Here is a 14347-nt window from a genome sequence, read left to right on the forward strand (position 1 = left end):
CAGATGACATGATACTATATACAGAAAACCCTATAGACTCCACCAAAATAAATACTAGGACTGATAAATGAATTCAATAAAGTCACAGGATACAAAATCAATGTGCACATATTTGTTGCATTTCTATCTGCTAATAATGAAGCAGCAGAAAGAGAAATTAAGAAAATAATCCCATTTATAATTGCACCAAAAATAATAAAATACCTAGGTAAACTTAACCAAAAAAGTGAAAGACCTGTACTCTGAAAACTATAAAACTTTGATGAAAGAAATTGAAGACAACACACAACACAAGGAAATAGAAAGACATTCCACGCTCATGGATTGGAATAAAAAATATTGTAAAAAAAAAAAAAAAAGAACAAATACTGTTAAAATGTCTATATCACCCAAAGCAATCTAAAGTTTCAATCCAATCCCTATCAAAATAGCAACAGCATTTTTCACAGAACTAGAACAAAGAATCCTAAAATTTGTATGGAACTGTAGAAGACCCTGATAGCCAAAGCAATCTCGAAAAAGAAAAACAAAACTGGAGATAGCACAACTCCAGATTTCAAGTTATATTACAAAGTTGTAGTAATCAAAATGCTATGGTGGCACAAAAACAAAATCAACAGAACACAATACAAAGCCCATAAATAAACCCATAATTACACGGTCAATTAATCATCAACAAAAGAGGCAAGAATATGCACTAAGAAAAAGACAGTCTCTTCAACCAATGGTATTGGGAAAACTGGACATGGACAAGAAAAATTAAATCATTTCTTACACCATACACAAAAATAAACCCTAAATGGATTAAGGACCTAAATGTGAGACCTGAAACCATAAAAATCCTAGACAAGACCACAGGCAGTAATTTCTCTGACATTGGCCATAACAACATCCTTCTAGATAGATCTCCTGAGGCAAGGGAAACAAAAGCAAAAATAAAGTACTGGGATTACCTCAAAATAAAAAGCTTCTGCACAGCGAAGGAAACAACCAACACAACTAAAAAACAAGTACTGAATGGGAAAAATATTTGCAAATCACATCACTGATAAAGTGTTATTATCCAAAATATACAAAGAACTTATACAACTCAACATTAAAAAGCAATCCAATTAAAAATGCTCAGAGACATGAACAGACATCTCTCCAAAGAAGACATGAAAAGATGCTCAACATCACTCACCATCAGGTAAATACAAATCAAAACTATAATGACATATCACCTCACATCTGTCAGAATGGCTAAAATCAAAAATACAAGAAACAACAAGCATTGGCAAGGATGTGGAGAAAAAGGAACCCTCTGACACTGTTGATGAGAATGCAAACTGGTGCAGCCACTGTGGAAGACAGTATGGAGGTTCCTCAAAAAATTAAAAATAGAACTACCCTATGATCCACTAACCACACTACTGGGTATTTACCAGTATACAAGAATACAAAAACACTAATTTGGAAAGATATATGCAACTCTATGTTTATAGCAGCATTATCTACAATAGCCAAATTATGGAAGAAGTCCAAATGCCCATTGATAGATGAATAAAGAACACACACACACACACACACACACACACACACACACACACAAAATGGAATATTATTCAGCCATAAAAAAGAAGGATACCTTGCCCTTTGGAACAACACAGATGGATCTACAGAGTATAATGCTAAGTGAAATAAGCCAGTCAGAGAAAGACAAATACCGTAAGATTTCACTTGTATGTGGAATTTAAGAAACAAAACAAGTTTTGTTTTGAGAGAGAGACAAATAAAAAATCAGACCCTTAACTATAGAGAACAAACGGATGGTTACCAGAGGAAAGGTGGATGGGGGCTGGGTGAAATTGGCGAAGGGGAATGGAACTGCACCTGCCTTGTTGAGCACTGAGTAAAGTATGGAAATGTTAGATCACTATATTGTACATCTGAAAATATATAGCACTGTATGTTAGCTACACTAGAAATAAAATATTACAAAAATACAAATATGAGAATCTCACCTAAAATCTGTCTCGTATCAATATGCTTAGAATTAAAAAAAACAGAAATTCTTAACATGGCCTATGGTGGTCTTATGTGATCTACTAGCCCCCTATATTTCTTCCCCATTATGTTATAGTCACTACTTTCTATTACTTCCCTAAGTACAAGGTCACACCCACCTTATGACATTGACAAATACTCTTTGTTTTTGATGAGCTCTCACCCTTCCTTCTTAACCTAGTTAATGTCTAATTACTCTTTAAATACAGATCAATAGTCAAAATCTCAAGAGAAATTTAACCTCGGTTAATTTATTTATTAACTAGGATTCCTAACAGATGTTTTGCTCTGCCCTGGGCTTTGGAGATACAGGGGTAAACAAGGTACAAAATGTGCCTGCTCTCATGGAGGCTATGAGGCAAGATTTCATATGGCTGTAAGTAATTAAAAAGCCTACTATAGTAATGTAAGCATGTAATGCATATTTCTTCTCAAGTACAAGTAGTCCAGGAGACACAAGCCTTGGACTGATACAACAGATCAGCCAAACAATGTCATCGGTGACCAAGGCTCTTTCCATGTTTTTACTTCTTGTCCTTAATGCAGAAGTCTTGGTGTATTCATTCCTATCATTCTTGGCCAAAAGATGACGATTCTTTAGACTCTAAGACAGGGCTACAAGGATAAAGGGGTGATACTTCTTATCAGGATAGTAAAATCTCTGCAAGAATTACTCAGTAGACTTGCCAGAACAGTGCGACAATATGCTTCTGTACTACTGTGGAGGTCAAGGATATTGAAATTTATTAGCTGAGCAATTGCCACACAGAGTAAAACCAAGCTTTTGCAATTAAAAAAGAAGAGAAGAGTGGATACAGAGTTTGTTACATGAAATTTATAAGTTGGGGGATGGAGATAAACACTGTGGTGAGCGAAATAATGGCCCTCAACGATGCCCACATCCTGCTCTCTCAAATCTGTAAATGTGTTAGTCACATGATGAAAGACAATTAGGGTAGAAGATTGAATTAAGGTTGCTAATCAGCTGACCTTAAAATAAGATTATCCCAAATCATCCTCGTGGACCCAGCATAAAGCCTCCTTAAATGTGGAAAAGATAACCAGAGAGATGGCAGTGTGAGAAGGACTTGCCCAATGTGGTTTTGAAGACTGAGGAAAGAAGGCATGCGCTAAGGAAAGCAGGCGGCTCTAGAACTGGAAGAGGCTAGAAAATGTATTCTCCCCTAGAATTTACAGGAGGAATGCACCCTGCCAACACCTTGATCTTACTCAGTGAGACTCATGCCAGATTTCTGGCCTACAGAACTATAAAATAATAATCCTCAGTTATTTTAAAAGCCACTAAGCATGTAGTAATTTGTCACAGCTGCAAAGGAAAACTAATACAGATGCTAAACAAAATAATTACTTCAATAGCTCATTAACTACAACTCTGATGAGCACTAGAAGCAGAATGTTATGAGACTATTTAATAGAGGTACAGAATATAGACTGGAAATAAATGCCCAAAGGCCTACGTTTACACTTAAGAACCTTCAAAATGTAGAGTTTTCGTGCCTTTCCGACTTCTGCTTCAGTTCTCACCATCTTCCTTTAAATTCCACTCTTGGTACTCAGAACACCACCCAACACATACTACGATCTCCACAAATTAATTAACTCTTTATCAATAAATTAATCCACTAATTAATGGACATCTAAGTGGTTAATATTTGTATATGTAAGTCTGAAACATAAGGTATAGATTTGTAACTTCGAAAGTAGGTGTTTGCTGTTCTGATGGGAGAATTAAAAAAGACTGGGGAGATTACAGAAAGAAAAGAGGAGTCAAAACAGAATCTCAGGAAGTATCAACATTTAAAAGTTTTGGATGGCTATATATATAATGTTAACATAAAAAGATATTTGGTATCTCATGGAGAACCAAGATTTCAAAAAATTAAATGGATAATACTGTATGTTAACTACACTGGAATTAAAATATAATAAAATAAATTTAAACGGTTTTATTAGAGCATTGGAAACACAAAATCGCAAATACATATGAACACACACAAAGCCTGGGAAGACAATGATCAAAATGTTAACTATTTGTGTTTGGATAGTGTGTACATTGGCCACACTATATTTTGACAGTAAAGGATATTGCTTTATTCTTTCTATACTCCACCTTTACGAAATAAAATTCACTCATATTAAAAAAAAAATGTTTCTTGATGTCTCTTAAAAGAACTCAAAGAGTTTCTTCCTTTAAATGTCCAAAGGGATATCTCTTATCTTATGTTAGCGGCAGACTCCCTTCCCCCTGACTCTTGATGTCTTTCACCACTGTTCCTTGCCCACTGCAATCCTCTCTGTCTCACACACCTGGATCTCAGATATTCTAGGCCAAATACAGATCCTATTCAGTGTCTGGTCTAGTCATGAACTACTTTTCCAGAAAGCATTCCAAACTGTTGTCCACAATTTCAATGTTCTCCCTGTTCCACATAGAAAAAGTTAATCTAGCTCAGTCCTTAATAAGAAGCCTAGGGTATTTCTATTTAAAAATTGGGTTCAAGAACTGCATTTAAATATCACCAATTCCGGGGTGCTGTGAGGTTTGCCTGCTGTTTATATTGGCATCGCCAAAGCTGTCAATCAACCCCGGCACTAGGCACTTCAGGAACCAGACAAGAGTCTCAACAGCTGAGAATGAATCTATTCAGCTAATGAACTCAGAGGATCAATATAAACTGAAAATAACCATAGAGACATTTTAAAATCCAGAGATTAATGGACAATAATCTTAATAAAACAGCCATAACGCAGGCCAGGCACAAGGTGTCATTATCATAAAGACTGAGTGGAAGGTCATTTTTAACTAATGATCTGCCTCGAGAGGATGGATGCAGTAACAAATAAATGACATTTATTTTTACCTTTCTTTATCATTTCATGTCTTACTTCCATACGGTAAAGAATAATTGTAATTTCCTTGCTACATTACATACTTGCCTTAGCCCTCTGTAACAGGGGACATTGAGACATGAGGTTGAATGTACCCTGAATAAAATAACCTTTAATTGAAGTGCTTCTTTAAATTTATGGGGAAGTATGGTTGAGTTTTATCTTAGAAACTGATATCAGTATTAAAGTACCCAGTATAAATGTGTCTAAGATGTTTTTGTTTTGACTTTTATCTGAAAAAGAAAACTAAGCTTGGAGTTTCCATTATACATTCAAAGAATTGAGATTATTTGGGTTGCGTGGTAAACCACATTTTTAAATATTTGGGATTTAATCTCTTTTGGATTTAAAAAACTGGCATAAATAAATACCAACAGTAAGGCTGTATTAGGGGAAATCAATTGGTTATGTTGTTGTTGTATAAGAAGAGCAGAATCTTCCTTGTAAATATTGCTCAACTGTGTAAAAACAGAGATCCCTATGGTTTTCTGTAACTTTCCAGTGTTAAAATGCTAAGATTCTGTCACATACTTCCCCACTGCCACCCGCATTCTCCTTATTGGCTTAATGCTCTCTCTCTTGATGCTTTGCTTTCCATTGACATATAAAGTCTTTAGATCTTGTTCCTATTCAGAGTAATAATCTTCATAAATATATCATCCATTGTCATTTATTAAGGGTTGAATTGTTTTCCCCCAAAATCTGTATATTGAACCCTAACTCCCAGTATCTCAAAATATGACCTTATTTGGAAATGGGTTCATTGTGACATAAATAAGATGAGGTATTAGGCCCTAATCCAATATGACTGGTGCCCTCATGAAAGAAAAGAAAAAAAAAGAAAAGAGAGAAAAGGAGAAAGAGAAAGAGAAAGAAAAGAAAAAAAAAGGAAAAAGGAAAGAAAAAGAAAAAAAAAGAAGGAAGGAAGGAAGGAAGGAAGGAAGGAAGGAAGGAAGGAAGGAATCTGGACACAAAGACAGACATACGTAGAGGGGAAAAATGTGAAGAAACATATGAAGAAGAGGACCAGAAGAAATTCTTTCTCACAACCCTTGGAAGGAATTGATCCTGTGGACACCTTGATCTTGGGCTTCTAATCTCCAGAACTGTGAGGCAACAAGCTTTGTCTAAGTCCCCCAATTTATGTGATTAGTTATGGCAGCCCAAGAAGCTAACATACCACTTTAAGCATCATACAATTTTTTAATGAAATCCGGAATTCTAGAACTTCGCTCAAGAGCCATATTACCTCCAGTATTCAAGTAATTTTTCCAGATGAAAGAGTCCTTCCTTTTAAAATATATCTTCCTACAGAAATCTTTTTCTCCTCCTTCTTCAGATTCCCAATTCTTACTTGAAATGTCCATTTCTGAACATTTTTCACTTCCATTTTCTTTAGAAACAGCATCCAGAACTAATTCTAGAAGCCTTAATGCCACTGACCCCCCATTTCCTCACTTGCAAAATGTATTAAAAGTTATCACACAGGATTAAACAGAAGAACATATATGAAAATGTTTGAATTGCTACTGATGTTTCTGTGTCCTCTAACAATTCATAGAATTAGAGTAACTATTTTTGTCACCACAGACTTCAAGTGGAAGTTTCCAGAAAGAGAAGATAACAACCTTGGAATCTTTATCCTGTGTCGTCACTCATGTTCAAAGGTCATCCTATAATATGATTTATATTATTTTTTCTTATCCTACAACATTCACACATCCCTGGTGATGTTCATTTTCATGTCCTGACCTCACACACAAGCAGGAAAGATTTTTCTGCAGTTTATCCTTATCAGCTTGACATTTAATTACCCAGAGAAGCTTAGTGTCATCTGTGAACTTGAAGATTTTACTGGGCACTTCATCTTCCCAAAACTTACAAAAACCTTAAATGAAGCCAGTCCCGGCAATAATCCCTGAAGCAGAGGCTCTAAAGCTGAGTGCTGGGGACAGGGTACAGAGGTGCTCCGGTGCAGCTGTGTCAGGAGCAGCCTCTCCCTTGTTAAGGCCACTTCACCCATAAAGGTGGTTGTTTGTGTCCCCGCCTTTTTCCCGTCAATAAACTGGGGGTCTAGCCATGAAACCATATTCTCCTGAATTTCCATGCAATTTGTTGAGCTGTTGAGTGTGAGTGTGTGTGTGTGTGTGTCTTCTATGTCTATTTTTAGTGGACTTCAGCACAGACGATTTTCAGATGTACCACAGTCCTGACAACTGAGAATCACAGGAGAGATGAAACTCAACGTAATGTGCAGACTCAGTCACGTGCATAAATAAATCAGATTGAAGGTCGAAGAGCTCATACAAGGCATCACTGTCAGACCTCAACAGATGAAAACATTTTATGTTCATCATGTGGAACTGTATCATTATGGAATCTGCATACATTCAGAAGCCTTGTAAATGTTACCTTTATTTTACATCTACCAGATATAACTTGGGCCATACCTTGGGCCATTCCAAAAGGTCATCTCAATTGAGTATTATTTGTTTTAAATAAGCCTGGCCAAAGTAAAGCTTTCTGAAAAGATAACTCTTCTCTCAGAAGATAATGAAGTGGGGAGGGGTGCAGTCCTTTAGTGTGAGGATAGGAATTCCCAGAGTAAAGGTGAAGGGGGGTCCTGGACAGAGCAGTGGCAGGCTTGTCCAATGGCTTGGAACCTAAACTTGCTAGAGGAAGGATTCAGAAAACAAATTAAAAAAAAAAAAAAATTAAAGAGCAACAGTGAGAAAAAGAGAGAGAGAAAGAGCACAAAAAATGAAAGCAAGAGCAAAAATAAGAGATAGTGAAAAAAAAAAAAAAACCCTTTGTGAGGCTATCCAATTCATGTCTTGTAGTAACATCTGTTGCTATGTGAAGACAGCTCCTATATATGCCAGGGGCAAAATCCTGTTTGAAATTTAAAAACTCTGTGTGTGTGTGCATGTGTACCCTCAATATTCTAGGTAGATACACTATTCTGTGTCTAAGGAAAACTATAAGAATTATTTGGAAAGCCAATTATTGATGCATATTGTGCTGTCACAATCACTGTGATTTTGCCTTGTCAGAAGCAACAAACTCAAGCGTATAGCCTCTCTGGGGTAGAAACCCAGGTGAGAGGAGGCTGAAGAGAAAAGGCAGTATTGAACAACTTGTGAAATAATGTCCCTGTCCTATGAGACTTGCGTATGTGTCAAGCTGAATTTTTCACTAATTGTCTTTGTGGGAGTTTTTGAGATTCCCTCTCTTACCCTCTCCTACTATAATACCACAGGGTGCTTGCATCGTGCTCAGCCTCGAACCCACAGAGAGGCCCTTGCTGGGCTAGGTCAGCCCAGAATTATTTTGAATGGATTTCCTTTCAAAACGGCCTTCCTTGGGCTCCCTCCCAGATGGGTGGATAGGGGGTTGCCTCTAAGACTCCTCCCACTGATATGAGCTGATACGAGCTGTGAAAGGAATCTACCCCCACAAACGAAGGGAGAATTCACAGTGCACCCATAGTCTCTCTAAAGAAAATGTCCCTCATTCCTTCTGTACCTCTATGCTCTTATGGTTGGAGGAGGGTCATCACTAGCATGACAGAAATCAATTTAACTATCTTTTACAGTACATCCTGGTTAAAAGGTCTCACGCCTTTCTTTGAAACTTGTGGGATATTTGACATCTAGTGCATTATTCCTGGCCTTTGGGGCCTCAAGCAAAATGAAACACAAAGAGTTCTATTTAATTCAGTTTTAAATTGCCATATTTGAGGTTAAATATGGTCTATTTAGGTAATTTCATATGTTTCAACATAATGAACATCTTATGTATCAGTTTTCCCTGTTCTATTACCACCTAATTTTGTCAAAATGGAACTTGTTAGGCAGCTCTTCTCTGTCAACAGAAATTTTTAAGAGTGACCCAAGAAACATACACATACTAAACTCAACTCTTTCCTTCCTGAAATAGTGGTTCTTCAAACAAATGGACAAAACACATACCTCATTCGATGTTCTCAAAATTACAATCTTCTAAGGTGTCTCTTTTACTGTAAAATAAGAGAACAAGTTTTACTTCCCAACTTGAAAGGATCACCAGACGTACCAGAAAGAAATAAGTTTTCCTAGATGTGACTTTTCTGACTGAAGGAACTCTGCTTCGAGAAGCTTTATGGTACTTTAAGCTTTGTGTGGTCAGATGCAGGTTCTGATGTTATGATGTTACTTAATGATGGCCAGGGGTGCCTGGGTGGCTCAGTTGGTTAAGTTTCCAACTCTTGGTTTCAGCTCAGGCCATGATGTGATGGGTTGTGGGATCGAGCCCCTGAGTGGTTGGGCTCCTCCCTCAGCAGGAAGTCTGCTTGAAAGATTTTCTCCCTCTGTCGCTCCCCCCACCCCTTGTGCGTGCTCGCTCTCTCTAAATAAATAAATAAATATTTTTTAAAAAATGATGGTCACAACTGCTGCCCTATGATTTTTTACCTAAGATCAAATTCTTCAAAATGTGTCTTTACTTCTATGAACTTCTACACCTTTTATTATTTATAGTAAATTATTTTTAGTAAATTAGAGGTATAACTATGTTCCTTGTTTTCTCTTTTTGACTTGTGTTGCAATTAAATTGTCATGTTCATTTCTGGTCCTCTAATTTTTGTAGTTTCTGTGCTCCTTGCCTAGGGCAACCTGCAATACACTGCAGTGCATACAGTTCTCTATTCCCCCTTGTGCCTCTGTGGCCTTTACACAGTGGAAAAACTCAGTAAATGCATGTTGAATGAGCTAATGAAAGCTACTGCTCTTGAATGCCAAATTTCCAATGTTTGCATTATTCTATTTAGTGAAGTATCAATTTTTGAGATTATTGAAATCAATCTATCACAACAGCTGGACAAAGCTACTTTTTACATTGCTGGAAGTGTCATAGGCACTATGTTTAACTTTAGGAGTCATTTACTGTTCTGACCTTTTAATTTCTTGCACAAATGAGATCCTTTAGACATACTCATCTTAAGCTAAAACCAATAAGAGAATCTGCCTAATGTTTAGTTCAAAGAAAATGGAAGTGTTGTATGAAGCATGGTATGATCTCTAAGAATTCCTTTGTCACCTCAGGATATCTAAGAAGTTGAATAACCATATCAGAATGATAAAGATAATAAGAGTAAGATTGTACCACAGCTTTTGCAAGATAAACTATTCCAAGAATATGGAGAAACCATTGTTTGTTCTCTTCCTTTAGCTGTTACATAAGGAACAATTTTAAGAGTAAATACTGCATTGTTATATGCCAAAAGTTTATATCATACTTAAAGTAATCTGTGTGTTCATTTGGAATCAAACTACAGATTTTCCCAGGATGAATAACTACAATTTAGAAATAAAGACAATCTTATAAAAAGACTAGATTAAAAACAAGATACTTTATTCATGATTGCTGTTATTTTTCTAATAGATGTTCTTTTTCTTCTGTAGCTCAAAGGAGAGTTAGTCAAATTGTTTCCTCTGTATGGTTTTTAATGAAATTTACTGATTGAGTTGATGATTACATTTTCAGCAATCAATGAGTGTTAGATAATGTAGACCTCAACAGCATCTTCTTTGCGAGAATTCTAGGAACTCATAATTCTTTACAGAACATCTGTGCTAAATGGAAACTGTGAAAGAGAAAAATGAAAGAAACTTAAAACAAATATTCACAAATGGATGAATTTTTATAAATGGCAAATGTTTTGCAGGACTAGTAGAGATTTGCTTATATTTATAAGGAAACATGCTATCAAAAAACTGAATATATGAACACTGTCTTTATTATCTAAGCAATACCTACTTTTGTCAGTAAGTAGACGTTTAAATGAGACAAGGCAGAAGAATTTGGAAATAAGAGAAATAGATTATACTGGGAAGCCCCACTAACAAATCCACTCAGAGGAGATCAGCAGAGATAAGCAATGTCACATAAAAGAAACAGAAATTCTTTCAGGCATATAAATCCAATTATAATCAAACTGAAGTTGTGAGCATATAAAAAAAATAAATGTCAGTCAAAATGGAGTTGCTATAAAAAATGAGAAACATAAAGGTAAACATCCAAAGTAAAAATTACATTCCTCAACTTTATTGGAGTATGCAGATTGGCAAGAATATTCCTATCACTGTGTAAATAAATGAATTGGAATTAGCTTTAAACTCTTACATATTTAAGTCATTAACTGTCCCTGTTCTAATTCTATGATCACAAAGAAATCCACACTTTATATTTTGGCTTCCTAGAATGAGCTGGTTTTGCTATCATCAATATTGTGGTCCATACAACAGTTACTTTGCTTATTATAAACAAATCTACTGACATTCAGGGTTTATTCATCAGTTTCAAGGAATCTGATTAATCCACCAATATGATATCTGTTCTTTATGAAGCCTCTTGAAAGCCAGGCAGCAGCCTTCTCCTGGCTTTAATAAACTTTTCCAAAGTGTTATGGGAAAACTAAGCCTTTTAGACAAAATTTCTCTATCTGTATTGTAGTCTAATCTATAAAATCCCACAGTAGGTTGTCTATCTAAAATGAAGAGTAATCACAATCAATTAATCCTACTAGTACTCCAGATTCAATTTTTTATTTTATAGCCCTTCTGAAAACTATTGTGTACCATTTATAAAATTATCAAAAAAAAAAAAGGTACTACATGAAAACATTAATGAACTTAAAAAGTTTTCAGCTTGTGAATGTGTTTTACATTGGGTGATAAACAAGAATGCCAAGAGCAATTCAAATTCAGGTGTGCATTTGTTGCACTCGAGAGAGTATAATATGTGTGCACACTATGTATGTATGTTGTCAACAAAACATACCTAAAATTTAAGTATTTGAATTTATTATGTCTTAGAAGTTTGTAAAAGGTGAGGAGACTGTCTCCCACAAAATAATCAGCTCATCAAGATATTCATAAAGTAGAAAATTATTTTACTAAACACAAAATTTTGTACCTAGATAAAAAAAAAATGGAGAAACTTAAAGTTGGGTTTGCAATACTTGGCATAATAATTGAAGAGGAAAAGCCTTCTAATACTTGAACATTTCAAGCCTCTGTACAGTGCATACAATTTGTATATATTAGTAAAGACTACTAAAATCATGGAATGGTTTTGACAAAACCAGAAACACTTAAAACTGCCCTGACCATGTATAAGTCAGGATAGTCTGGGTTATGCTACAATAACAAACAAGCTCAAAGATCTCAGCACAGGTATAATACTTACGCAATACATCCACTGGCCCAGGCTGATGGAGCAGCCATTGCCAGACAGCAAAGCAGAAGAAAAGAGGCATCTATTGATGGGAAAGAGAGGCATCTGTTGATCCTACCATGTGCCCAGAAGAAGGGCGGGGGGGACATTAAATACAGCATTTGTTAACAGCACTAATGACTAGGAAAGGATAAAAAGCAATGATAATGTATATAGTTACATGTCACAATTTCAACAAGAAACTGTTGAATTGAATGGGAAAAGCTCCAGGAATGAAAAAAGGTCATTAGTGTTTAAATAGAAATAAAACGTAAGCAATCTCTTTCTTGCTATGAAACAACTTATAGAGTTGACATAGTGCACTTGGTAAAAGCAAAAAGTAAACAGGGCCGGAATTTAAGGTTATTATATTCTCATCACAGGATTACACTAGGATTCTTTTAATCATAAAGCAGAACTTCTAGGATATCAAAGGACAGGGGCCAGCTGCATAGTTTCCCTCCTCTTTTATTCCTTAACACATGACATGCCAACACTACCCTTCTCTTAGCTGAAAGCCCTCACCCAAAGTGATATTCACCAATGTTCACAGCTGCCTTGGGCCCCAAGTATGCACCTTGTTTGGGGGCTGGAAACACATGGGGATATTGTCTGAGGACCCAAGAAAAAGCACTGCCAGTCTGGCCTTTCTGGCAATGGAGAACAGCAGATGTTCTGACCCCTATTCTGATTCCTGCCAGAAGAGAAATTATAAATGGCTTATAAGTGGCTTCTAATTACATTTTATTTCTGCCTTTGAGATACAAAGGGACATGTTTCTTAATTTTCTAGGAGGAAAAAAAGCAAACAATTAAGCATAATTTCTGGACAAAAGGACTCTGTGAAGAACTTGCAGGTGTTATATATTCTCCTCCCTCGTATAAATATGTAGTCTATCTTGAAGAAAGAGCACATCAACTTTGAAATACAAATGTAGAATTATGGACAACACTCAGAGTCCATGTATCCCATCTGCTTTCTAAAAAATAACAAAAAAAAAAAAAGGACATTTGTTACATGACAATATTGTTTCAAATTCCATTTATGGGATTTTACTAAAGCTCTTCTTTATTTTTTTCTTATTTATTTTATTTTTTATTATTATGTTCAGTTAGCCAGCACATAGTACATCATTAGTTTTTGATGTAGTGTTCAATGATTCATTAGTTGTATAACACTGAGGGCACATGTGGTGATGAGCACTGGGTGTTATGAGGTTCTTCTTTAACATAGGTCAGGCAAATACAATCAGCTATAAGGAAAAGACCTTAGAAATGTTCAAAATGTTCAAAAGAAGGTAGTGTGGATAGAATCCATTAACGACTGCAAGATTCAGGAAATGAGATTGACCACTGATTTTCTATAAGATACACAATAAAAGCATAACACCTTTGCCCTGAGTCCTTGTTATCTTTGTTAAGGGCACATATGTATGCACTTCTCTTGAGTATGTATGTAGGGTAGAACTTGAGAGTTACAGGGCATTCATGCATATGTTCTACCCAGAGTGTTTCAGGGTAGAGATATCACTACCTACTCCTTCTAGTAACATGAGTTTCCATGACGACATCTTCATGTGCACTTGGTATCTTTACATATACAATAGTCAAGAAGATCATTGCTATCTGTGATAGAATTCTAAGATGGCCCCATAATCTCAGTCCTGGTGTTATTTCTATAATTTTGCTATACCACATGGTAACAGCTATTTAGCAGATGTGATTAAGGTTACTAATCAGTTGACCTTAAAATAAGGAGATTACTCAGGTGGCTCTAAACTAATCACATTAACCCTTTAAAAGCAGAGCATTTCCAGGGCACCTGGGTGGCTCAGCTAGTTAAGCAACTGACTCTTGATTTCAACTCAGGTCATGGTCTCAGGGTCCTGCAATTAGCCAGTGGGCTCCTGGCTCAGTGGGGAGTGTGTTTGTCTCCCTCTTCCTCTGTCCCTCTTCCTGTTCCTGTGCACTCTCTAAAATAAATAAACAAACAAACAAACAAATAAATAAAAACAGTGCATTTCCTCTAAGCAGGTGCAGAGGAAGAATTCAGAGAGATTCAAAGTTTAAGAACGATTCAACAAGACAGAGATATTCTGTTGCTGTAAAGGAGCTGAGAGTAGGCTCTGATTGACAAG

General features: G+C 36.1%; 1 long non-coding RNA gene across 2 annotated transcripts in view; it reads right to left on the reverse strand.

The window, feature by feature from the left end:
- LOC121104270 overlaps positions 1 to 14347 on the reverse strand; it is a 255092-nt gene that overhangs the window by 15384 nt on the left and 225361 nt on the right. For both annotated transcript variants that reach the window (XR_005836554.1, XR_005836553.1), the window contains exon 4: positions 8928 to 8974. This is a non-coding gene — a long non-coding RNA (uncharacterized LOC121104270). The remainder of the gene's footprint in view (positions 1 to 8927; positions 8975 to 14347) is intronic.

This window comes from Ursus maritimus, unplaced genomic scaffold, assembly GCF_017311325.1.
Source record: "Ursus maritimus isolate PB19 unplaced genomic scaffold, ASM1731132v1 scaffold_20, whole genome shotgun sequence".
NCBI classification, from domain to species: domain Eukaryota; kingdom Metazoa; phylum Chordata; class Mammalia; order Carnivora; family Ursidae; genus Ursus; species Ursus maritimus.